The 23,157-nt window shown below is 51.4% G+C and overlaps 1 long non-coding RNA gene across 2 annotated transcripts in view; it reads right to left on the minus strand.

The window, feature by feature from the left end:
• Positions 1-6,314: 6,314 nt before the first annotated feature.
• Positions 6,315-23,157, minus strand: part of LOC133775756 (uncharacterized) — a 149,794-nt gene continuing 132,951 nt past the window's right edge. The window contains exons 4-5 of one of the 2 annotated variants that reach the window (XR_009868311.1): positions 15,663-15,826; positions 6,315-6,366 (exon numbers count right to left, since the gene is read on the minus strand). This is a non-coding gene — a long non-coding RNA (uncharacterized LOC133775756). Of the gene's footprint in view, positions 6,367-13,745; positions 13,782-15,662; positions 15,827-23,157 lie in introns of those variants that run through there. The other variant, XR_009868312.1, reaches the window with a different exon arrangement.

Consider the following 23,157-nt stretch of genomic DNA (forward strand, 5'->3'; position numbering starts at 1 on the left):
CCGCCCCCGCGCGATCGGCGCCCAGCCCGGCCGCTAGCCGCCTCAGAAGCCGGGGATTCCGCCGGCAGCGCGGCGTTTTATGTGAATGAGCGCGCGGCCTGTGACGTGGCTGCCCATATAAGGCCAAATATGGGTGTGGCCACGCCCTGTTCGGGGCGTGGTCACGCCCCCGGGGCGGGGCGTCGGGAGCGGGACGCGCTGGGCGGGCGGCGGGGCGTTAGTCAGCTCCAGGGGAGGAAGTGGCGGGCGCCGCCCCGTGCTCTCCGTGGCCCCGCGCCGAGGGACTCACTCGCGCATCACCCGGGCTGCGGGTGCGGGGGTCGGGAACGCCACCGCGCTGAGGTGACCCACTCTGTGCGGGAAGCGGCGGAAGCAGAGGCGGCGGCCGGCCGGCGCCGCGAAGTCCGACTGTCCGCTTCGCAGCCGGGGGGCTGGGCACCTGCTGGGCAGGACACGGGCAGGGCGGCCAGCCGGTCCCCCGGGATGAGTCCGACGCGGATTCCCGGCACTATCGTGGTCTCTCCGCCCTGGGAGGTGGTGCCGAAGTTTGCCTCAAAGAGGTGGGCTGTAGTGGACGGGAGAGGGACGCCTGGGGGCTCGTCCTACCGTTTTCTCCCCGTTTTCTGTATGTTTGAAATTTTCCACATAAAAAATTCCTAAAAGTAAAAAGCGGGAGGGGGGGGGGGATCAGTGCCCGCAGTTAACCCTTTCGGGTGGACTCTGCCCACGGATGACCAGTCCTTTTCTCTATGCCTGTCCGGTCATGATGAGAATACTGGGTTGGTTTTGGAAGAACCATTTCTGGTCTCTGGGAAACCTGCTGTGAATTCAGCAGCGGCATCAACTTGGATCCCAAGAAGGGAGCTCTGGCCGACCAACTGCTGTCCAAGCGGCTTCTGGATTTGGGGATAATCCGTGGATCAAGGGTAATCCCGGGCTGTGCGCTCCCACCAGTCCCCAGGAGCTTCGGGCTTCCTACGCCCGTGCTGCCAGCATCCACGGAGGGCCAGCTGTGTGCCAGCACTCCGCTAGCCGCAGGAACAATGGGATGGAGGGGACAGGCCTCTGCCCCCGTGTGGCTGGCAAGCATTTTGTTGTTAGGCTGCCTGGGCCTGCTCCATCATCCATGGGCTCCTGTACAGCTGACACAAGAAAACGAAGCTTTAGGAGGAAGCAGAAATCGAATTTTGAAGTCAAATGTAATCACCCAGCACCAGGATAACCAGCTGCATTCAGTCCTTCCCCTCCCAGTGGGGTCTTGATGAGGACAGGATGTGGGGGTCTTCCTTCCCTTGGGGTCATCGGTGCCACCTGCTGCTTCTCTGGTGTGCTCTGTTGCCAGCACTATCCACCCCCAGACATTCCAGCCCTGATGCTGGGCTTCCACGTGGGCAGAGGAGCACCTGGGGGTGGGGGTGGGGGCAGGGGTGGAGGTGAACAGAGGTTAGCTAGGCCAGGAAGGGGAGGGAGTGGGCATTCCAGGCAGGGGAAACGGTGAGGTAAAGAGGGGAAAGAGAAGAGAAGGGGAAAGGGTGGGGAGAACTGAACCAGCATGGTGTGTGTTAGAGGTGTGTGGGAGCCCACAGCCCTCCTAACATTCATTACAAAATTCAGCAGGAACAGTTGGCAGAGGGCCCTGTGTGACTTATTTTCTTCTTCTTTTCTTTCTTTTTTTTTTTTTTTTTTTTTAAAAAGGATTTTTTAAAAGAAAGGATTTATGGGCCAGCACCACGGCTCAATAGGCTAATCCTCTGCCTGCGGCGCTGGCACACCGGGTTCTAGTCCTGGTCGGGGCTCCGGATTCTATCCCGGTTTCTCCTCTTTCTGTCCAGCTCTCTGCTGTGGCCCAGGAGTGCAGTGGAGGGTGGCCCAAGTGCTTCGGCCCTGCACCTGCGTGGGAGACCAGGAGGAAGCACCTGGCTCCTGGCTTCAGATCAGCGCGGTGTGCCGGCCACAGCGGCCATTGGGGAGTGAACCAACGGAAAAGGGATGACCTTTCTCTCTGTCTCTCTCTCTCACTGTCCACTCTGCCTGTCAAAAATAATTAATTTAAAAAAAAAAAAAGGATTTATGTACCTATTGAAAGGCAGAGTGACAGATTGAGATCTCCCATCCACTGGGTTACTCCCCAAATAGCCACAATAACCAGGTCCTGGCCAGGCTGACGTCAGGAGCTGAGAACTGCATCAGCTGTCCCATGTGAGTGGCAGGGATCCAAGCACTTGGGCCATCTCCTACCACATTAGCAGGAAGCTGGATTGGAAGTGGAGCAGCCAGGACTGGAACTGAACTCTGATGGGGGACACCAGCATCCCAAGTGGTGGTTTAACTTAGTGTGCCACAACGCCATCCCCTCAGTGTGTTCCTTGAGGCCAAGGGGTCTTAACCCTTTGGTGATCTGTTCTGTGATCTGGTCAGCTGAGCATTTGGGTGCATCACTGGATCAACACTGCAGAAAATGGGTGTTTTATTCAGGAGAGGGAGCTCTGTTCCAGAGTCAGCTGTAACGTAGGCCTGAGCTGCTAGGAACCTGCTGGAACTTGCCATGATGGCAGCTACGATGAGACCACGCAGGTGGGAGAACACTTAGGAAGCAAACTGCCAGAAGGGATTGGATGGGGAGAAGGGAGCAGAGATGACACGGGAGTTTGTACCTGGGGTGACTGAGTGAGTGGTGGTACGCCTTCACATGGGGACAGCAGAGGGACAGGATGGGGCAGAAATTGGCAGAAGAGCAATTTGGACATATTGATAAGTGAGAATTAATCATGGGCACCTTAAGGGATACCCATCAAGCAGCAGGGTGCCCTGTGACCCGTGAAGGGAGACCATTGTTCAGTAGCATTGCTGGATTGCTCCCACACTGCCTGCATGCAACAGGTCACCAAGTCCAGCGACTCTGTTTTCCAGGTCTGACCAGTACTTTCCAGTCCTGTGGCCAGGGCTGGTCTTGTGAGAGTGTGACCTATGCAATTGCTGGGGGCCCTGAACTTAGCAACCCCTCCCCCCTTTATTTTAATGCTCTGCTGCCACTATGGGAAATTCTTAATCATCTTTAGACGACAGACCCTTCATTTTGCCTTTGCACAGGGCCTCACAAATTATGGAGCTGGTTCTGCCCATGACTGTTTAAAATGGGGATCCCATGGTCCCGCCCCAGCTGGGCTGTGCAAAGCTTCTGATTCTCCATCTCTGAGCCCTGTCCTCGCGCAGTCATGCTCTGTGATGTGATCTTTGTAAGCACAAATCTGAGCATACAGCCCACTGCGCTGTCAGAGTGCCGCCGACTCGCAGAGCGCTCTGCTCCTGTGCGGCCGACGCACTACCGTGATAAAATCCAGATTCCTTAGTGTAACACGGATGTCCTCATTCTGACCAATTGGCCATAACCCACCTCCAACCTCTAACCTCTGACCTTGTCTCTCCCCTTCCACCCTTTAGACCCTCAGCCCGTGAGACCGTCACCCTCCTGGGGGTTCTCATGCTTGAGCTGTTCCCCCTCCCCCAGCCTGGCCCCCAGTGCTTTCTGTCCTGCCAGCAGCCTGAGGCTCCCAGGCCACTCAGGGGCCTTATCAGACCATCTTTGTCTCCCTCCCAACACCCTTGATGGTAGGAGCTCCGTGGTGTTGGTGGAATGGAATTCAGTGCTTGCTGAGACATGAGAGCAGCTGGCTTTTCAGGAGACAGGGGAAGAAAATTAAGGCCTTAGACTCCAGGTAAGGAAGCAGAAAAGCAGCCTGCAGGATCAGGGGCTACAATTCGTCAGCCACAGGTCTAGCAGTCAGGGGACGTTTTGGCCAATGAGTAATACATGACACGGGCACCCAGTCTTAGTGCCCCTGCAGAGTGAGGAAGGACAGACAAGCAGACCCGGACCTCAGGAAAGGCTGGGAGCAGTGTGCAGGTGAAACCCGGGAGGGTTCCCTCCAGCAGCCGAGGGGGCAAGGGCTGTGTAGCTAAAGCAGAGGGGAGAGTGGGAGATGGGAGGAAGCCAGGTGTCATTCCGGGGAGGAGGAGAAGGGGGAGGCAGGGAGGTTCTGGGAATAGTCAGAACGTGGGGGAGGTGGGTAGAGGAACCAGCATCTGCTTTGTGCAATCAGGCAAGAGGGACGTGAAGCCTAAAAATGTTTCTTACCCTTTGGCCTAGTGATTCCACTTCTGAGAAATGATCTTAAGGAAAAGCTCTGAAATACGGGGGAGGTAAAGATGCATTCACAACAGTGTGCACCATGGAGCTATTAATAACGAGGTAAAAATGGAAGCAGCCAAAACATTCCTCCTAAGAGAATGGTGTGAAAGCTCAAATGTAAGGCAGCCCTTAAATGTGATGTCTTCAGACTTGGAAACATGCATTAGTTATGCTACAACACTGAGAGAAAGGCAGGGTACAGAATAGCTGGGGCCGGCACTATGGTATAGCTGGTAAAGCCGCCAACTGCAGTGCCAGCATCCCATGTGGATGCCAGTTCAAGTCCCGGCTGCTCCACTTCCGATCCAGCTCTCTGCTGTGGCCTGGGAAAGCAGTAGAAGATGGTCCAAGTGCTTGGGCCCCTGTACTCTCATGGGAGACCTAGAAGAAACTCCTTGCTCCTGGCTTCAGATGAGCTCAGCTTTGGCCATTGTGGCCAGCTGGGGAGTGACCCAGCAGATGGAAGACCTCTCTCTGCCTCTGCCTTTCAAATAAATAAATAGATCTTTAAAAAATAATAATAATAGCTGTGGCTGGCGCTGTGGCTCAGTGGGTTAACGCCCTGGCCTGAAGCACCGGCATCCCATATGGGTGCCGGTTCTAGTCCCCGCTGCTCCTCTTCTGATCCAGCTCTCTGCTATGGCCTGGGAAAGCAGTAGAAGATGGCCCAAGTCCTTGGGACCCTGCACCCAGGTGGGAGACCTGGAGGAAGTTCCTGGCTCCTGGCTTCAGATTGGCTCAGCTCTGGCCGTTGCAGCCAACTGGGGAGTGAACCAGCGGATGGAAGACCTCTCTTTCTGTCTCTACCTCTCTCTGTAACTCTGCCTGTCAAATAAATAAAATAAATCTTAAAAAAAAAAAAATAGCTATCACATGTTTGTGTGCTGTTTCCTAGGCTCAGAGCTGGATGCTTCCCGTATTGAGTCTCATTTCTTCCATACAAAACCCTGAGAGGATGGAGTGACTCTGATGGGTCAGATTTGAAGACTGAGCCTCACCCAGGTACCATCAGTCCAGGAAGGAGCAGGCTTGCTCACACATTCAGGCAGACGGTTTTCTGTGTTTTCCATAAAAGAGAACAGAATAAAAATGATTCATAGGTGGCTGTACTTGTGGCTTGGGCAGAGTAGGAGGTGGGGGAGTTTAATCAGAGGCTCCACATTCCGAAATGGTCCTGATGGCAAAAAAAAAAAAAAAAAAAGGGGGGGGGGTCCATTTGTAGGATCAATTTGTCCAGCTTTGGCTGCAGTGCTATCTCCACCTCTCCCGTGGAGGGGGCACGTCCAAGGCTTTTCTGAGGGAGGAAGTTTCAGATTAGGGTTCCCACCCTCATACTGACATGCAGCTTAATTCTATTTAGCTGTAGCGCATCTTCTTCAGGGAGACAGTTACTCCAATGCGATGCCCGTGGGGCTCTAGGATGCAGCCCTGACTCCATTTCCTTCAGTTCCTTCCCTGGGGGGTGTTTTATAGTGAATGTATCCTTGGGAAAAAAACAAAAAACAAAAACTGGAGCATCAGCCAGTTCCTTACACCTGCTGTGTGGTCTACAGCCAGGCTCGTCAGAGCACTGGGTCTCTGTGCTTCATGTGTATGGAATAAGGGGCTGGTTTTGCAAGATGGCCAGTAGCACTAACCTTCTGCTGTGATTTCTCAAGGCTTTTGTAAGAAAGACACAGCTCTCACCCTGACTAGTTGCGTGACCCTGAGCAAGTTCTTAACATCTCTGAGTGTCTGTGTCTCACCTGTAAGACGGGGGCAGTGAGACCAGCCTGATAGGGTTGTGCAAACTCCCATGAGTTTGGCACTTCACACAGTGGCTTTGACTGAAAATTGAGCCATTAGTCATGGCCAGTCCTGAAGGATCCTAGGGATGGAAGCCTATTAGCACCTTCAGCCTAGTGTCTAGAGTTAGCTGCAGCTGCCGGGAGAGCTTTACTTTGAAAAGTTCTGATCCAGGTAGGGAAACCTTTTCATGTATCAGGCTGGTACCCTGAAGCCACCTAAGCAGAAAAGCAGATATAACCACAAGCAGACGCCCCTTCCGGAGGCAGCTCTGGAACAAGTGAGCCAAGCCCTTCCAGCGCATCGCTTACCCAGCTTGTCATCTGGGCTTGAGATTCATGTTCATTGTCTCTCTTCATCTTGAGCCCCAACAGCTAGATGTCATCCTGAAACTTTTGATAAAGGAGGTGTCAATTCAGTGCAATTTAAAGGTCAGGTGCAAGCAGAAGTCACTGTGTACTTACTCCCCATGTAGGACTTCTGTCCTTAATGAGGTTGTTTTTTTTTTTTTTTTTTTTTTTTTTTTTTTTTTTTTTTGACAGGCAGAGTAGATAGTGAGAGAGAGAGACAGAGAGAAAGCAGAGAGAAAGGTCTTCCTTTTCTTCCTTTTTGCTGTTGGTTCACCCTCCAATGGCCGCTGCGGCCAGTGCGCTGTGGCCAGCGCACCATGCTGATCCAAAGCCAGGAGCCAGGTGGTTCTCCTGGTCTCCCATGCGGGTGCAGGGCCCAAGCACTTGGGCCATCCTCCACGGGCCATAGCAGAGAGCTGGCCTGGAAGAGGGGCAACCGGGATAGAATCCGGCGCCCTGACCGGGACTAGAACCTGGTGTGCCGGCGCCGCAAGGCGGAGGACTAGCGCCGGCCATGAGTTGTACTATGAGAAGTAACTGCAAAACTTGTTATTAAACTGTATATGTTGTGTGTGTGTGGGTGGGTGCAAACTGTTGAAATCTGTACTTAACATAGATTTGGTCCTCTGTATATAAAACTAAAAATGAACCATAATGAAGAAGGGGATGGGAGAGGGAGTAGGAGGTAGGACAGGAGTCGGGGTGGGAGGCTGGGTATTGGGGAAAGAACCACTATATTCCTAAAGTTGTACCTATTAAAAATGCATTCATTAAATAAAAGCTTTAAAAAATAAATTAATAAAGATCAGGTTCAGGGCCAGCGCTGTGGCATAACAGGTAAAGCCACTGCCTGCAGCACCAGTATCCCACATAGGCATTCTTTTGTGTCCTGGCTTCTCCACTTCCAATCCAGCTCTCTGCTAATGCATCTGGGAAAGCAAGAAAAGATGGTCCAAGTGCTTAGGCCTCTGTACCCACGTGGGAGACCTGGAATAAGCTCCTGGCTCCTAGCTTTGGCCTGGCCCAGCTCTGGCCATTGCAGCCATTTGGAGAGTAGATCAGTGGATAGAAGATCTCTCTCGTTCGCTTGCTCTCTCGCTCTGCCTTTCAAATAAATAAATAAATAAATATTGAGAAAGAAAAAGAAAAGTCAGGTTCAAAATTTATTACTAGTGAAAAAAACTAAGTGGAACAAAAAGTCTGGCTCTGTTATTGCAGGCAAAGAAAAACCTAGTTAGAGGAGAGTGTTTGGCAATTAAGCACCTCTTGGGATCTCCACACCTACATTAGAGTGCCTGGTTTGAGCCCCAGCTCCACTCTTTTTTTTTTTTTTTTTTTGGTAATTTTAATGTAATTTTTATGAATTTTTATTAATATAAAGAGAACAGATTTCATGTATTTCTTAGAATTCTAAGAAGATAATCCTATTTACCTCTCTCCCTCTCTCAATTGCCCTCCTTCCTTTTTTAATTTTTGCAGAAACTATAATTCAATCTACTATATAATCACAGGCTTAATGCACCACTAACGGTAATATCCAACAAGTAAAAAGTAGAGGGACCACAGGTTACATAGGAGTATAAACAAGGGAAAAAACAACAATCAAATCACAAAATGTCTATTTCATTCCTATGCATTTTTTGTATTCTGTTTTAATTGCCACATATCAGAGAAAACATATATTTTTTTCTTTTTGGGACTGGTTTATTTCACTAAGCATAATGGTTTCCAGTTGCATTCATTTTGTTGCAAAAGATAGGATTTCATTCTTTTTAATGGCTGATTAGTATTCCACAGTGTATATATACTACATTTTCTTAATTCAGTCATCAGTTGATGGATATCTGGGTTGATTCCATATCTTAGCGATTGTGAATTGAGCTGCAATAAACGTGGGAGTACAAACAGTTCTTTCATATCCAGCTCTATGCTTGATTCTACCTTCCTGCTAATGCATACCCTATAAGATAGCAGGTAATGGCTTAAGTACTTGGGTCCCTGCCACCCATTTGGAATACCCAGATTGAGTTCCTGGTTCCTGGCTTTGGACTGGCACAGGTCTGGCCAAGATTGTGAACCAGCAGGTATGAACATTCTTTTTCTCTCTGTCTCAAATAAATATAATCAATAAAAAAATTTAAAACCCACTCCACTTAGCTACATAGGTGTGTGTGTGTGTGTGTGTGTTTATATATACCCATATACTTTCTTTTTACATATTTATATACATTTTACTGGTTTGAAAAATCCTGCTGGCATTCAAGTGTTGGAAGAAGAGATACTCTCCCTGTTTCCCCTGTTTCTTTCTTTATGATTTGACTTAGGAGCATATCTTTTTTTTTTTTTTTTGACAGGCAGAGTTAAGACAGTTGAGAGAGAGAGACAGAGAGAAAGGTCTTCCTTTTTCCGTTGGTTCACCCCCCAAGTGGCCACTACGGCTGGTGCATTGCGGCCAGCATGCTGCACCAATCCAAAGCCAGGAGCCAGATGCTTCCTCCTGGTCTCCCATGCGGGTGCGGGGCCCAAGCACTTGGGTCAAGTGCTGTCCTCCCGGGCCACAGCAGAGAGCTGGACAGGAAGAGGAGCCACCGGGACAGAATCCGGCGCCCCAACCAGGACTAGAACCCAGAGTGCCCCAGGACTAGAACCCAGAGTGCCGGTGCTGCAGGCAGAGGATTAGCCTTGTGAGCCACGGCGCCAGCGAGCATATCTTTTTTCAAAAAAAGATTTATTTATTTATTTATGTGAAAGGCAGAGTTACAGAGAGGCAGAGGCAGAGAGAGAGAGAGAGAGATCTTCCATCTGCTGGTTCACTGCCCAAATAGCGGCAACAGCCAGAGCTGGACTGGTCCAAAGCCAGGAGCTAGGAGCTTCTTGTGGGTCTCCCACGTGGGTGCAGGAGCCCAAGCCACAGCAGAAAGCTGGATTGGAAGTGGAGCAGCTGAGACTCGAACAGGTGCCCATAAAGGATGCTGGCACTGCAGGTGGCAGCTTTACCCTCTACACTTCAGCGCCAGCCCCAGGGGCGTATCTTTGGAGAGAGGCAGTTATTGTGATGGTCAGGAATAAGGGGGCTATTGGAGTCAGACCATCTTGCCTGGTTTTGCACTCAGACGTGAGACTCTGAATCAGATGCAAGAGTAGCTCAGCTGCACAAGTGGAATGACGATATTGAAACAAGCCCAGAGAGTAACTAGGGGTGATCAGTGTGGGGATCTGTATACTGAGCACAGTGCCTGACATTCGGTAAGTGCCCTGAAAAGGTCCACTGTGTAGGTAAAAAGAAATGGATTCATAAATGTGTATTTGTATGCATCTGTCACCATGGGCTACCCATGTTTTCTTATGATACATACAAAGGCAGAATGGCTGCTTGTGAGTAGCCTTCCCATGTGATGTTCCATTCTTCTCTCAAGACGGGTAATGAAAGAAAACCCAGGTATAGCAGGAGGTAAAGAGCTTAATGGCCCAGCAGAGAATCCAGCCTTCCTCCCACCAACCTTGTACCATGGGCTGGAGAAGGGACGCTGGTTTGTCTTCGTCCTTGACCCAGGAGCTTCTGAGGTGGGAAGCCGCTGTTAGAGCTGTCCCACTCATCCTTTGAACACTGAGCACCCGTTGTGTGTCAGTCTTTGTTCTGAGTCCGAGGAGACAGCAGTGGGCCAAACTAAGTAGAAACAGCACATCAAACGCCAAATCTCCTCGTCAAATGGGGCAGACAGACATCAAGAGTGAATGAGGCTTTGGTATGCTGAAGAATGATCAATGCCGAGGAGACAATGCAAGCAAGGAAGGGTTCCAGGGGTGGTTGGGGGTGGTAATTTCAAATGGGGTGATTGGGGAAGTCCTGTTGAGCAAATGACGTTTGAATAGAGCTGGAGGAAGTGCAAGAGAGCCCTGCAGATATCCAGGCCAGGAAAGAAAAGCAAGTACAACAAAGACCTGGAGGCGGGAGCTATCAGAATAGCATGGAGCGCAGCTATCAGAATAGCATGGAGCGCAGTGCAGCTGGAATGGAGAGCTGTAGGCCAGCGGTCCTCACCTGGAGCATTCTGCCTCTCTCCTTGCCCCACATGGGACATCTTGTGGAAACTGGAGAGCATCTGGCGGGTAGGGGGCAGGGATGCTCTTCAGCATTCTGTGATGTGCAGGGCAGCTTGTACCTCCTGAAAAGCACTGTCCTGCCCCAGATATCAAGAGTGTCAAGGTTGAACAACCCAAGTCTAGACTGAGGAAGAGTTGCAGGAGATGATGTCAGAGAGATAACAGGTAGGGGGTTGGAGGTGAGGGCAGAAGATCACCAAGAGCCTAATAGGCATGGTGAGGACCTTGGCTTTCACTGCAGGCCAGGTGGGAAGCCATTGGTTGTTGGCTTAGCCGCAACGACAGTACTGAGCTTGACTATGCAATAGCCCAGCCCTCCTTAATTACTAAGAACCATGGGAAGTCCAGACTTCATCACAAGAGGAAGTCAGCGTTTCATTTCACCGAGTGTTTACTGAAGGCTGGTTATAGTGCAAGGCTACTGTTTGGATGTAAACCTTGCCTTCTAGGAATTTCTAATGTAATGACAGGTGAGGGTGGAGATTAATCCCAAGTGGATGCTTGAAACATCCGGGGAGCACCTGTTGAGTGTGCAATGCTGGCAGGGAGCTAAGATTAGAGAGACGAATGAATGCGAGGGTACACAGAAGGGAATTTGTGCTGGAAGGAGACAATGTAACCATAGAGCCCACAATATGGTGAGATAAGCGCACCTACAGGAGGGGATGGGCCCTGGGCAAGATGATTGGCTCAGTCTTTGCAGCCAGTGGCATAGCAGAGGTGGTGTGCAGGCCTTGGAAGGCAAAGGTACGTGTGGGTGTGTGTATGAAATATGGAAGAAAGGCACCCCTGGCAGAGGGCAGGGTGAGCCAGTATTCTCGGTAGCTTCACTCTAGATATTTGGACCGCATCCTTACAGACTTCTATTCAGAAGTTCTGGATCCGGTCCAGGAATCTGTAATTCACATAGCTCCCAGGATCTGCAAAACAGGTGTTTCTCTGACTGCCTGTTCCAGAGTCGACTTAGGAAAGTGAAGGCAGTGTTCAGGCATCCTCATGTGGTGCTTCTGAGGGAAAGGCATCCCAACGCTGCAGCCTTGTAAGGCCAAAACCGGGAGGTCAAGTTTGCTGAGCATGGCTGTGCTGAGCAAAGCTGTGCTGAACACAGAGGTTCTCAATCCCGAGTGGCCTAAATGTCACTGGGGAGCTTGTTAGACAGTGGTTTCTAAGTCCCACCACCACCCCACACTCTGCCTCATAGTCTCCCAGGAATCCCACCTGGAAATAAACTGGCCTTGCGGATGGTCTGGGATAGCTTCAACTCTTTTCTGATCCCACGGAGCTCCCTCCAACCCCCAGAATCTCAGAAACACAAAGTGGATCCAGTAGGCCGTCAATCTATTTGAATCATAATAGCTCCCTTATACTCAGCACTTCCCTGAGTGCCAGGCTCTGTGTTGAGTGCTTTACATGTCTTACCTGCCTAAAGGCCCAGCAGTCAGTGGCAGAGCTGGGCTCTGATGTAGGCTTGTCTGAGCCCAAACCCAAGTTCCTAAGCAGCTCAGCACTGCCTCCTTCCTGATGCCCTGGGGTCCATACTGTTGTTTGTCCCTCCCACACCTCCTGCATCCCAACACTTGGACTGCAAAGGACTCAGGGCAAAGGTGGATCCTAGCCTGCTTGGACAAGTATTCCTCAGAACATTCTTGCATTAACTAAGACTGCCTCTCAGAAGGAGCCATGAAGCTCTCTTGGGCCTTTCTCCCCAGCCTACAGATTCTCAGCTCCTGTAAACGATACATTCCCTGTTTCAGAAGGGAGCTCAGCCCTCTGTGAGCTCCCAGGGTTCTGAGACCCCTGCTCTGTGGAGCTTACCAGGAAGGCCTTGCGTCTGAGTTCTCAGTTTGTCCTCTCTTTTGGCGTGTTCCTCTCTGTTGGGCCGTGACCTCCCGGAGCAACAAGGCCGGCTTCTCCCTCTGAGCACTCTGCAGAGGAGGCTCAGTGAATTCAAGGGGAGCTCGGGGCAAGCATTCAGATTCCAGACTTCCATGGACATAAACAGAGCACTGTCATTTTGCTGCCCCTCTAAATCATATTCACTTATATTTAATTTATTGAACACCTACTATGTGCCTGGCTTTGGCTCAGGGACTAAGAATTCAGTAGCAAGGTAAATGAGCTCCCTGCTGTCTTGGAGCTTCCTTCTAGTAGGGGAAACAGGCAAGGCACAAATAGGCTCTTGGTGACCCAGCTTCCTGGTGAGGGTCATGCTGAATGAGGGAGGAGGGTACTTAGTAGTGGGGGTCAGAGAGGCCTTCTGAGGACACATCTTTTGAACTGATGGTGGAGTGATCAACATGCACCTGCCATGTATGAGTCAGAAGGAGCCTTCCAGAGCCTGCGGCCAGAGCCAGTGTAGAAGGTTTGAGAACTCATGGCTGGAATTTAGAGAGAGGTAGGAGACAAACTGGGAGGTGCTGGCAAAGCCAGATGATGTGGGGCTTTCCTGGTAGACCATGGTGAAGAGATGAGACTGGATTCCAACCAAGGCAGGAAGCACTTGGTAGGTTTTAGGACCAGTTAGGAGTGGACTGCCATGGTTCAGGTGAGGGATGATGGCAGCTTGGACAAGGGCAGTAGAAGAAGTCGAGAGAGGTGGTCAGAGAAGACATTCAGAGGCACTGAGTATGGCAGGCGTGGGAAAGAGGAATCAAGAAGGACCCCCAGGTTTGAGGTCTAGAACAGGGGTGGGGAAGACAGAGGAAGATGAGGGTGTAGGAGGAAAAATCAAGAGCTGTGGTGCACTCTCATCGGTGAATGATGGTCACTTGCAGGTGGCACTTGTGAATAGGTGACCTTACCTGCAATGGGGACTTTGCAGATATAATTAGGAATTTGGAGATGAGGAAACTCTCCTGGATTATCTGGGAGGTCCCAGTATAAACAACAAGAGGGGGAATCCTGAGAATCAGGGGGACTCAGAGTAGAAAGATCAGTCCACTGTTGATTTGAGCAGACGGAGTCAAAGGACGCAGACATCCCCTAGGCACTGGCAAAGGGAAGGCAGTGGCTTCCCCTCCCCAGCCTCCGGAAGGGCTACAGTCCTGCTGGCATGCTGCTTTCTGCCCGTGACGCCCACTGTGGACCCTGACCTCCAGAACCGTCACGCGAGGCATTCGTGTTGCCTGAAGCCACTTAGTCCACCAGACAGACGATGGCTTCACTTGTTGGAAGGGCACAAAGAGAAATCACAGTGGGTGAATTGCTACAGAGTCCCCCAGGGGCGCAGACACTGTGGGCTTGAGATAAATGCGGGACTCCGTTGGGTTAAAGGAGCAGGGACTCTGGGCCCAGCTGTCTGGATGTGCTTCGTCCTCCACCAACTGCTGTGTGAGGTGGCACCAGTCATTCATCTGGAGAGAAATACAGACTTGAGGACTCACTGCCGAGATTCTGAGCAGGCCAGGCGGGGCTGGCTAAGAATCTGCTTTTTTTTTTTTTTTTTCCCTAACGCAGCATCTCTTTGTTTATTGCTGAGAATCCACAAACCATGCCCCGAGAAGCCCCAGGAGTTCCTGCCTGGACTGGAACCAGCGCCCATATGGGATGCCAGCTCTGCAGGCGGCTGCTTTACTCACTATGCCACAGTGCCTGCCCCTTATTTGAGTTTTTTTTTTTTTTAAAGATTTATTTATTTATTTATTTGAAAGTCAGAGTTATACAGAGAGAGGAGAGGCAGAGAGAGAGAGAGAGAGAGAAAGAGGGGACTTCCATCCGCTGGTTCACTCCTCAGATGGCCACAACGGCACAAGCTGCGCTGATCTGAAGCCAGGAGCCAGGAGCTTCCTCCAGGTCTCCCACATGGGTGCAGGGGCCCAAGGACTTGGGCCATCTTGTACTGCTTTCCCAGGCCATAGCAGAGAGCTGAATGGGAAGTGGAGCAACCAGGTCTCAAACCAGCGCCCATATGGGAGGCCAGCGCTTCAGGCCAGGGCGTTAACCCGCTGTACCACAGTGCTGGCCCCTTTATTTGAGTTTTTAAGAGTCCTGGATATCAGGCCCACCTCAATTAATGAGCCATATGTATTCACTAGTTAGGTAGTTACTTGCTTATTTATTTTATCTGGGAGGCAGATGCACACAGACAAAGAGAGGCATTTTATATGTTACAATACTTTTTCAACACAAGAATCCTATGAATGTCTGTAGGTGTTTGGGCTCCAAGTTCAAACTAGTTCAAGCAAAAGTAAAAAGTAAGTAAACTATAAGTAGGGCAAGCATTAGACCTAGTGGTTAAGGCACCAGCACCAGTGTCGGAGTGCCTGGGTTTGATTCTCTCGGTTCCGGCTTCCCACTGATACTCCCCAGCCTGCGAAGGCTCAGGTAGTTAGGTTCCTGCCACATATGGGAGGACTTGGAATGAGTGCCCAGCTCCCAGCTTCATCCCGGTCCAGTCCTGACTGTTGTAGTCGTTTGGGGAGCGAACCAGCAGATGGGAGTGCTCGCTGGCTCGCTCTCTACTGCTCTGTCTCTCAAATAAATAAACAATTTTTTAAGCTTTCTAAAGCCATCACGGCCACTTAGCTCTCACCACTTTGTGAAAAGTCCCCTGGCCAACATCTCACTACGTGTGCTTTGCTTTTGTGTCTGCTTCTAGTGCCTGGTACAGTCTCTTGAATTTGTACTGGGCTTAAAGACAACGTTTGCTGACTGACTGACTGAGGCAGTGGGATGGATGGGTAGGTGGCACCAAGGACAGAGCAGGTTGGAGAGTAAGCAGAGACCGTCTCCATCCAGCAAGACAACAGCTGAAAACACAGCGCCCTGGGTCATCTGTGCTGGCCACAGACTGCGCCTCTCTGGGTCAGTACTCTGGGAACCCTTGGGAGCCTTCAGGGCTCCTTGACCCTGGCCCTCAGTGCTTGGAAACCCTCTCTGTATGGACACAGCCTTGTGCTATGTTCTGCTCTGGGAAGCACACGCCTGACCCTGCCTACTTTGGAGCATTGTTGGTGGGGGAGGACTTTTCAGGTGGCTGCTCAGACCTGTGCCCTAAGCCTGGGAGGCCCGCCTTTTAAGTAGCCAAGTCCTAGCCACATGACAGAACTGTCTGTTTTCAGCCACACCTGAAGTTCATAATCTCACACACACACACACACACACATACACACACACGCCCTCTCAAAGCGCACATTCCTCACTTCTTTCCAAGTCCAAGGCCCGCAAGAAGGTCAGCAGCTCCAATTACATTTCTTTATTTAGAGCATTGTTTTTGCTGAAACTGATTCCATTACCTTTGCGTTCACGGAAGTGGAGTCCATTAGAGGCTCCCGAACAGGCTGAGCAAGTGATGCTAAACTTGGGTTCCTCTGGCTACTGTGGTTTATTGACAGGACTCTCGCTCTCGCTCTCTCTCTTCTTTAATGGATCAGCCTTTTCCTGCTTTGCAGCTACCGACCTATTTAGGGTGGAAAGAAAGGAAACTCAGGGCTTTAGGCTGGAAGTTGGCATGCATGCTTATCTCTGCTCCCAAACTCCCTGCTCCTCTAGCAGGTGACCTATTTCCCATCGCCCCACTGTGGTTTGTTGACACCCACATCCAGGCCTCGGCTGGCCCTGGCAGGGGTGCGGGGGACACAGTGCCATGGCCCTGGTCCTGCTGGAGTGGGTTTACACACCTGCCGTTGCCCTGTCTCTTGGCTTCTAACCCATCTGCCTGCTTCACCCTCTTGATTGACAGAGCCCAAGTCTCTGCAGAGGTGACTGTTCCCTCTGCCCCTGCTCTTGTGACGGAGTTGCCCTCAGAGTCAGCTGGGACTGGGGGTAGGGAGGGAATCGGCCCAACTTTCCCAAAGAGCAATTTGTCAATATTTATCAAAAGAGAAATTACTCTTCGAGCCAGAAATTCTACTCCTAGGAATTTATTCAGTGGAAATACCAATGCCCTACGTATGGGATATTAGTTGCAACACTGTTTATAGTAGCTGAAACCCAGAAGCATCAAAGTGCCCATCTTTCTATGTGAGGACAATAGCCATACAAGAATGAACTATGTAGCCTCTTGTATCAGCCCACTTTTCATTACTGCAACTAAAATATCTGAGAGGCACTTCTTTGGGAAGAAAAGGTTTATTTCAGCTCGTAGTTGGAGGTCACCTACGGGGCCATCTTTGGAGCAGGTGCAGAGGCACACTCACATGATGAGCCAGGAAGGAGGGAGAGAACCGTTAGGCAGAACTTGAACTCAAATACTCAAACCTCTGGCAAGAAGCACCATTGAGGGGACACCTCCAGTGACCCAAAGACCTTCCATCAGCCCCGCTTCTCAGATGCCATCAGTAGATCATCTCCACCCTTATCAATGCACATTAATGTTACAACATCAGAGTTTAAACAGCTGAATGAGTTTGGGGAGACAAATCCTACTTAACCCATTACACCAATAAAAAGAATGAGACTTTGACCCTGGACTTATACAAAATGGTCTTAAAAATAGTTTTTTTTGTGTGTGAAACAAAACAGTATATGTACTACTTTATCCTTATGTTTAAAAATAGGATATGGAATGTGGGTGATGAGGAGGAACATGCTGAGAATATTTCCAGGAAAATTAAAAACAAACAGAAAACAGAATTTTTTTCCAGGGAGGGGCCAGAGGAGGAGGGAGAGTTGTTTTCCACAGTGTGCTCTCATACGCTGACATTTTTCTCATATGTATGTACAATTTAAATAAAAATTTTGAAAAAGAAAAAAATGATGTAAGCTATTTCTATTTTAATTACCCTTAGCTTATGATTTCTAGAACAATTCATGGGTAGTGGTTCTGACAGTGATCTTTAAGAAGGGAAAGACACTATGCCTATAACCGAAGAAACACCCGGGCTCCCTGGAGTTTGCCCATCCATGCTGCCTTCCCAGGGCTGCTGTAGCCTCAGGCCCAGGAAAGGCAACAGCTCCAGCCCTGTACCAGTCACCCAGCCACACATGTTGCCCCCACTACCTCCAACTCAGAGCCCCCACTCATTAGCACGGTGCTAACTGCTTCATGTGCGTTAAATCAAGGTCTTTTCCTTCGGTCTCCCTGGTCCCCACAGTTGGCCTGGTGATCTAGGCTGCCGTGGCTTCCTTACAACTGCTTGCTCTTTGCCATCTATTCTTTACGTGGCCACCTGAGATCTTTTTAATAGATAAGTCATAGAGCTCCACACTGCAGGTTAAACTGCTTCTTGGGACTTCTGTGTCCCACAGTAGCTCCTCTGCTTCTGATCCAGCTTCCTGCTAATGGACTTGGAAGGCAGCAGGCGGATAGTCCAAGTACTGCCACCCATGTGAGAGACCCAGTTAGAGTTCCTGGCTCCTGGCTTCAGCCTGGCCCAGCCCTGGCTATTGTAGGCATTTTGGGAATGAATCAGCAGATGGAAGATCTCTCACTCACTCACTCTCTGTCTCTCCTTCTGCCTCCCAAATAAACCTTTAAAAATATTTTTTTAAAAAAGTCGTAACTGTCACTCTCTCACTTAAAGCCCTTCTAGCCCAGTACCATTAGAATAAAATGCAAACTCTTCCTGCCCTCGCTCTGCTGCAGCCATACCCACACCCTGCTTGTTCCTTAAAGAGCAAGAACATATTCCTGCATCAGGGCTTTTGCATTTGCTGCCCCTCTAGCTGGATGCCTCTTCACACAGCTGCGTCTCCTGGTACCCTCATTCACAGAGGTCTCTTAAGTGGATGCCCCCTCCTCTAAGTCCCTCCATCACTCTGTCCCACACCACCCAGACTGATTTTCTGCGTAGTTTTGTCAGTCTCAGCAATTGCCTTGTTGACTTGTGTGGGTTCCGATCCCTCAGCAGAGATGTCACTGCCATGAGCACATGGTCTTGTTGCAATTGATCAGCCTTTGTCCCGAGGACTCTGGACAGTGCCCGCAGCAGCTGTCAGCGCCAGGGGTGTTCACGGAGTGAACGAACGCAGCCCTTGGCTGCTGTAGTTAGCATGAGTTTCAAAATTTTAAAATTTCATGTTGAAATTTTAGCTCCATTGTGAGGTTGTAGGACGGTAGATAATTCATCAGACTGTGCATTTTAGAGGTGGGGCCTTTGGAAGCTCATTCAGACTAGGAAAGGCTTGGGGGAGAAGTCTCCCTGAGTGGGTTCTCGTGGCTTTAGCTGAAAAGGGAGAGCGATCAGGGGACACACATGTACACATGCAGCCCCTGTCATGGCACATGATCCCCTGCCCTGTCAAGGGACCGTATGGCAGGGAGGCCATCACCAGTTCTGGCCCCTTGACCTTGGACCAGATCCATGAGCATAAACACACCTCCCCTGTTTCTAACTTCCGCAGTCAATAATACTGTGTTACCAGCCACCAAACACGACTAGGGACAGTGGCGTGTCACAGGTGCTCCGTGTTCATGGACTCTGCAGCTCTCTTGCTGTGTGGCCTCCTGCTACAGCTGTGGCATGGGCAATGCAGGGAGCTGCCCCTGGGCGGAACCTTTTGTTTTTTTTTCTGGAAATCTCTTTCTAAAGAAGCTATGTAGAAACATTCCCTCGGGTTATCCAGCTGGGCTGTTCTCTGCCCACCTTCCTGCTCTGGGAAGTAGCACAGATTCCTGGGAAACTCTCCCTGGAGAGAGGATTGACCTGGGAAATTGCCAGAGGCTTGTTGGGGGGAGGGGTGAGTGTGGGGGAGGGGTGCCTCTGGAGGAGTTGAACTTGGAAAAGGGTGTGGAAAGAAAGATTGGGTAAAAGAACACAGACTTCAGGGAGGTTTGTAAGGCACTTCACACTCACTGTGTCCACACAGGAAGTGTAAATGGGTGTTCACCATGGTTGTTGTTAATGGTTACTGTTTCTGGACTGCACCTGCATGTGTAAAGGGATGGACCAGACAATCTCAGAGTGCGTTTGCACAGTTTGCTTGGGCACTGCATTGTGGTGCAGTGGGTTGAGCAAGCCCGCTTCTGATCCAGCTCCCTCCTAATGTACGTGGGAAGGCATCAGAAGATGGCTCAAGTGCTTGGGCCCCTGCCACCCGTGTGGAAGACCTGGTTGGAGTTCCTGGCTCCTGGCTTCAGCCTGGCCCAGCCTTGGCTGTTGTGGCCATCTGGGGAGTGAACTGGGGATAGAAGATCTCTCCCTCTCTCTCTGTCTCTCCCACTCTCTCATTCTGCCTCTCAAATAAATAAATCTTAAAAAGAAAATTCTCTGCCTCATTTAACCTTGCCAGCAGTCCTTTGGGGCAGAGACTTCGTTTTACTTTTGGTTTCCTTCTCAGAATTGGGGAAACTGAGGCACAGGATCTGGTTCAGGGTATCACATGGTTGCAGAGCTGAGATTCAAACTCATCTGGGCTCCTCCTCCTACATTTTTAAGGTTTCTCTGAACCTCCCCAGGATTCTGCATTTTTGTGAGGCCTGGCCTGTTTCCCTGTGGTTATCAGTAGCAAAACAACTGCTAAGAAATGAAAGGATGCCACGGCTTCTGTTAGAGAGACCCGGGTGGAAAAAGTGGGGCCCACTGCCTGGCTTCGTGGGACAATCTGCTCGGGACCCCGCCTTGGGCTGTCAGGGAAGGGAGTGAACCAGGCCGCACCCCATGAACTCCCTTCAGCTCTGAGGCTGGTGGTGGAGCTACATCTCCCCTCCAGCTGGAGAGGCTTGGAGGAGGTGTGACTTCTGGAAGGTGACCCAGCGGGAGCAGAGGACACAGTTCCTCACAAACAGGCTCCCAGCAGGGCTGGGAGCTCAGCCCCTATCCTCCTCCTTCCCTCAGGGGCGGGGGCCTGGCTTCAAAATCCTGATCTTCCTGTTGTGGGACAGGCCTGGCTGCAGGTTTTTCCTTGAGAGCCAAGTGCCAGGGGCCAAGCCACCTTGAGGGAAAGCAACAGGTGCAAAGAGCAGCTGATGCAGAAAGGACCCTGAGATGCCGTCGGGGGGTGGGAGCCACTTGCCCTGCAACTGGCGGAGGAGGGGGCTGTGTGTGACATCCTCCGCCCTCACTCTCTCCCTTCCCCAAGGTGACACCTGCAGTCTCATCTTTTCTCCTGCACCTCTGGGGGAGGCACTTGGGGTCAAGCCCCTCACTCAAAGTCTGCAGGAGAACCATAGGGACTTTATCCACGCGAGGGCATGGGGACGTGAAGATGCCACGGCGAAGGTCTGCCAGGGGCTGGGGAGGGCACGGGAACAGCAAGCTGAACTGGTCCCAGTCTGGCCTAGGGTCAGGGCCTGGAGAGCAGGTGGTGGAACCTGGAGAGAAAAGGGAACGAATTAGGTGCATTTCAATGAGGCTATTATATATGAGGCAGCACCTCTGCTGGGGCCTCCGCTTTCAGAACCGGATGAAGGCAGTGCTGTCAGGCTCCCGTGCCTACAGGAAGGGAGGAAGGCCACCTGGGGTCTGCACGTGCTGCTCGCTGCCACCCCCCCCCCCAGCACCTCCCTCCCCACCGAGGTTCCGGAGTGGCCACCCACGGAGCAGCTTGGGCTGGCCGCTGAGTCACAGGCCTCAGTGCCTGCCAGGGGTCGAGGGTGGCAGATGGCTGAATGTGGGCGTGAGTGACGAGGGGGGCAGACACGAGGGGGCAGAGGCCCCAGCAGGACTCAAGGAAGGGACCAGGAAAGGCAGCTGAGTGCTACCTACGAATCCCAAGTCTTTATTCCCATTTCCCAGGGTTGCTGGTTCCGACAGGGGGCTGCCAGGTTAGGGTGGAAGTGATCTGGGGGGAACCTGCGGCCAGAGACCCAGGGCTTCCGCCGGCCGTGGGAGGCAGAACCTGGCTCTGTTTATCCAGGCCAGGCACTTCCGGAGCAGATGGGCGCCTGTCAGTGCTGCCAGCCAGAAACTGGGCTGATGGCCTCTCATTGCCAAGTGGCAGGTGAGGGCCTGGAGGGGAACATGTGTTTGGTTTGGCTGTTTATGAGGGGAACTCTCTCCAGGCTAGGAACTGCCTGAACATCTGAGCCGGCGCAGCCTTCCGCCAGTGTGGGTCACAGGGCGCTGGGCACTCTTTGACCCCAAGAGGCCTGGCCCTTGCAGTGGCTGAGAGCTAGGGGCTCGGCTTTTTGGCCCTGCCCTGGTGGATTCGTTGACTAAGGCTGCAGTAACAATTCCGACACACCGGGGTACTTCAAACGTCAGAGATGCCTTCTCCCAGGGCTCTGGAATTGAAGTCCGGGTGTCTGTAGGGTTGTGGCTTCTGGAGGTCCTGAGCGAGAGGCTGTTCCGGGCCTTGTCCTTGTCCCTGGGATTGCCTGCAATCCCGTGCTTCCTTTGCTTGTGGATGCAAACCTCCCATCCCTGCCCTCTCACCACATGGCCCTCTTTGTTCTCCTCGTATGAGGACCCCAGCTGTATCGGGTTTATCATCCATCTGCTCCCAGCGCAAGCCCACCTTAAACTTGATCACATTGCCTGTGACCCCACAGTATTTGACCAAAGCTGGCGACTGTTCTGAACGTGGACACACTTCTGTCCTTGTCCTTATTCTCTGAACAATGCAGTGTTAACAACTGTGTACACAACATGTACACTGATTAGGTATCAGAAGCCAGTGCGGGATGATTTCAACTAGACCGGAGGATGTGTGTGGGATAAGTGCAATACTATGCCTTTTATCTAAGGGGCTTGAGCACCTGCTGATTTTGGTACATATGGGGATCCAGGAGTCAGTCAGTCCCCCTTTGGGTACCAGACAGTATTGTCTAATGAGTTCACATCCTGAGGTTCTGAGAATACATAAGTTTTGGGGGGATGCGACCCCACCCAGCACGACTGGGTTGCTTACCTGCCTCACTTGTCCTCTCACATCTTGTCTTCTTCCCTGTCCCTCAGCCACTTAGAGAGAGGGCAGCCTATGCCCAGCCCCAGGCTTTCAGGGACAGGGAAGCCACCATTTCCCCAAGGTCCAACCCACTCGCAAACCTTCCAAGGTGAATTAGAAAACCCTTTAAGAGGCAGACAACTTAACACTATGGCTTCAGGGGCTGTCATTGTGGTGGTGTGTTAAGCTGCCACCTGCATCGCTGGCATCCCCTAGGAGTGCCTGTTCGAGTCCCAGCTGCTCTGCCTCTGATCAAGATTCTTGCTAATGTGCCTGGGAAGGCAGTGGACGATGGCCCAAGTACTTAGGCCCCTGCCACCATGTGGGATTCCCAGTGGAGTTCCTGGCTCCTGACTTCGGCCTGGCCTAGCTTTGCTGTTGCATCCATTTGGAGACTAAACCAGTGAATGAAAGATCTCTCTCTCTCTCTCTCTCTCTCTGTCACTCTGCCTTTCAAATAAATAAATAAATCTTTTTTTGAACACTGTGATTTGAGTCCTATCTGGAGTTTAGGAGACCTTTGGGAATCGGAGGGGACGCTTTGGACTTGCGCTTGGGATGAATTACGTGCAACTGCGCACAGCCCTTCCCATGGTGACACAGCCCTTCCTTCTGCCTGGGAATCCAGGGGCAGCCTCCTCCAGGCCAAGGTATGCCTGCTCTGGAGTAAAAGGAGGCCCTAGCGCCTCAGCACTGTGAGGTCCGGGGTTGCTACATGGGGCAAGGACAGGGCAGACTTTTCTCAGACCAGATCAGGGTCAGTGTGCATGTGTGGTGGGTGGAGGGGATGGGCTAGAGATGACTTCAAGTGAGCATCAGAGGGATCCAAGCAAGGTGGGGTGCCCTGACGTGATGTGGAAGCGCGTCTTCCTCTTGCCCCAGTAGCCACCGCACTCAGGACATTGTTGACGAAAGGCCCAGAGCCTGGTGAGGGCTCCCCGAGGGAGGAAGCAGCCGTCCTGA

The sequence above is a fragment of the Lepus europaeus genome, chromosome 17, assembly GCF_033115175.1.
Source record: "Lepus europaeus isolate LE1 chromosome 17, mLepTim1.pri, whole genome shotgun sequence".
Classification (NCBI taxonomy): domain Eukaryota; kingdom Metazoa; phylum Chordata; class Mammalia; order Lagomorpha; family Leporidae; genus Lepus; species Lepus europaeus.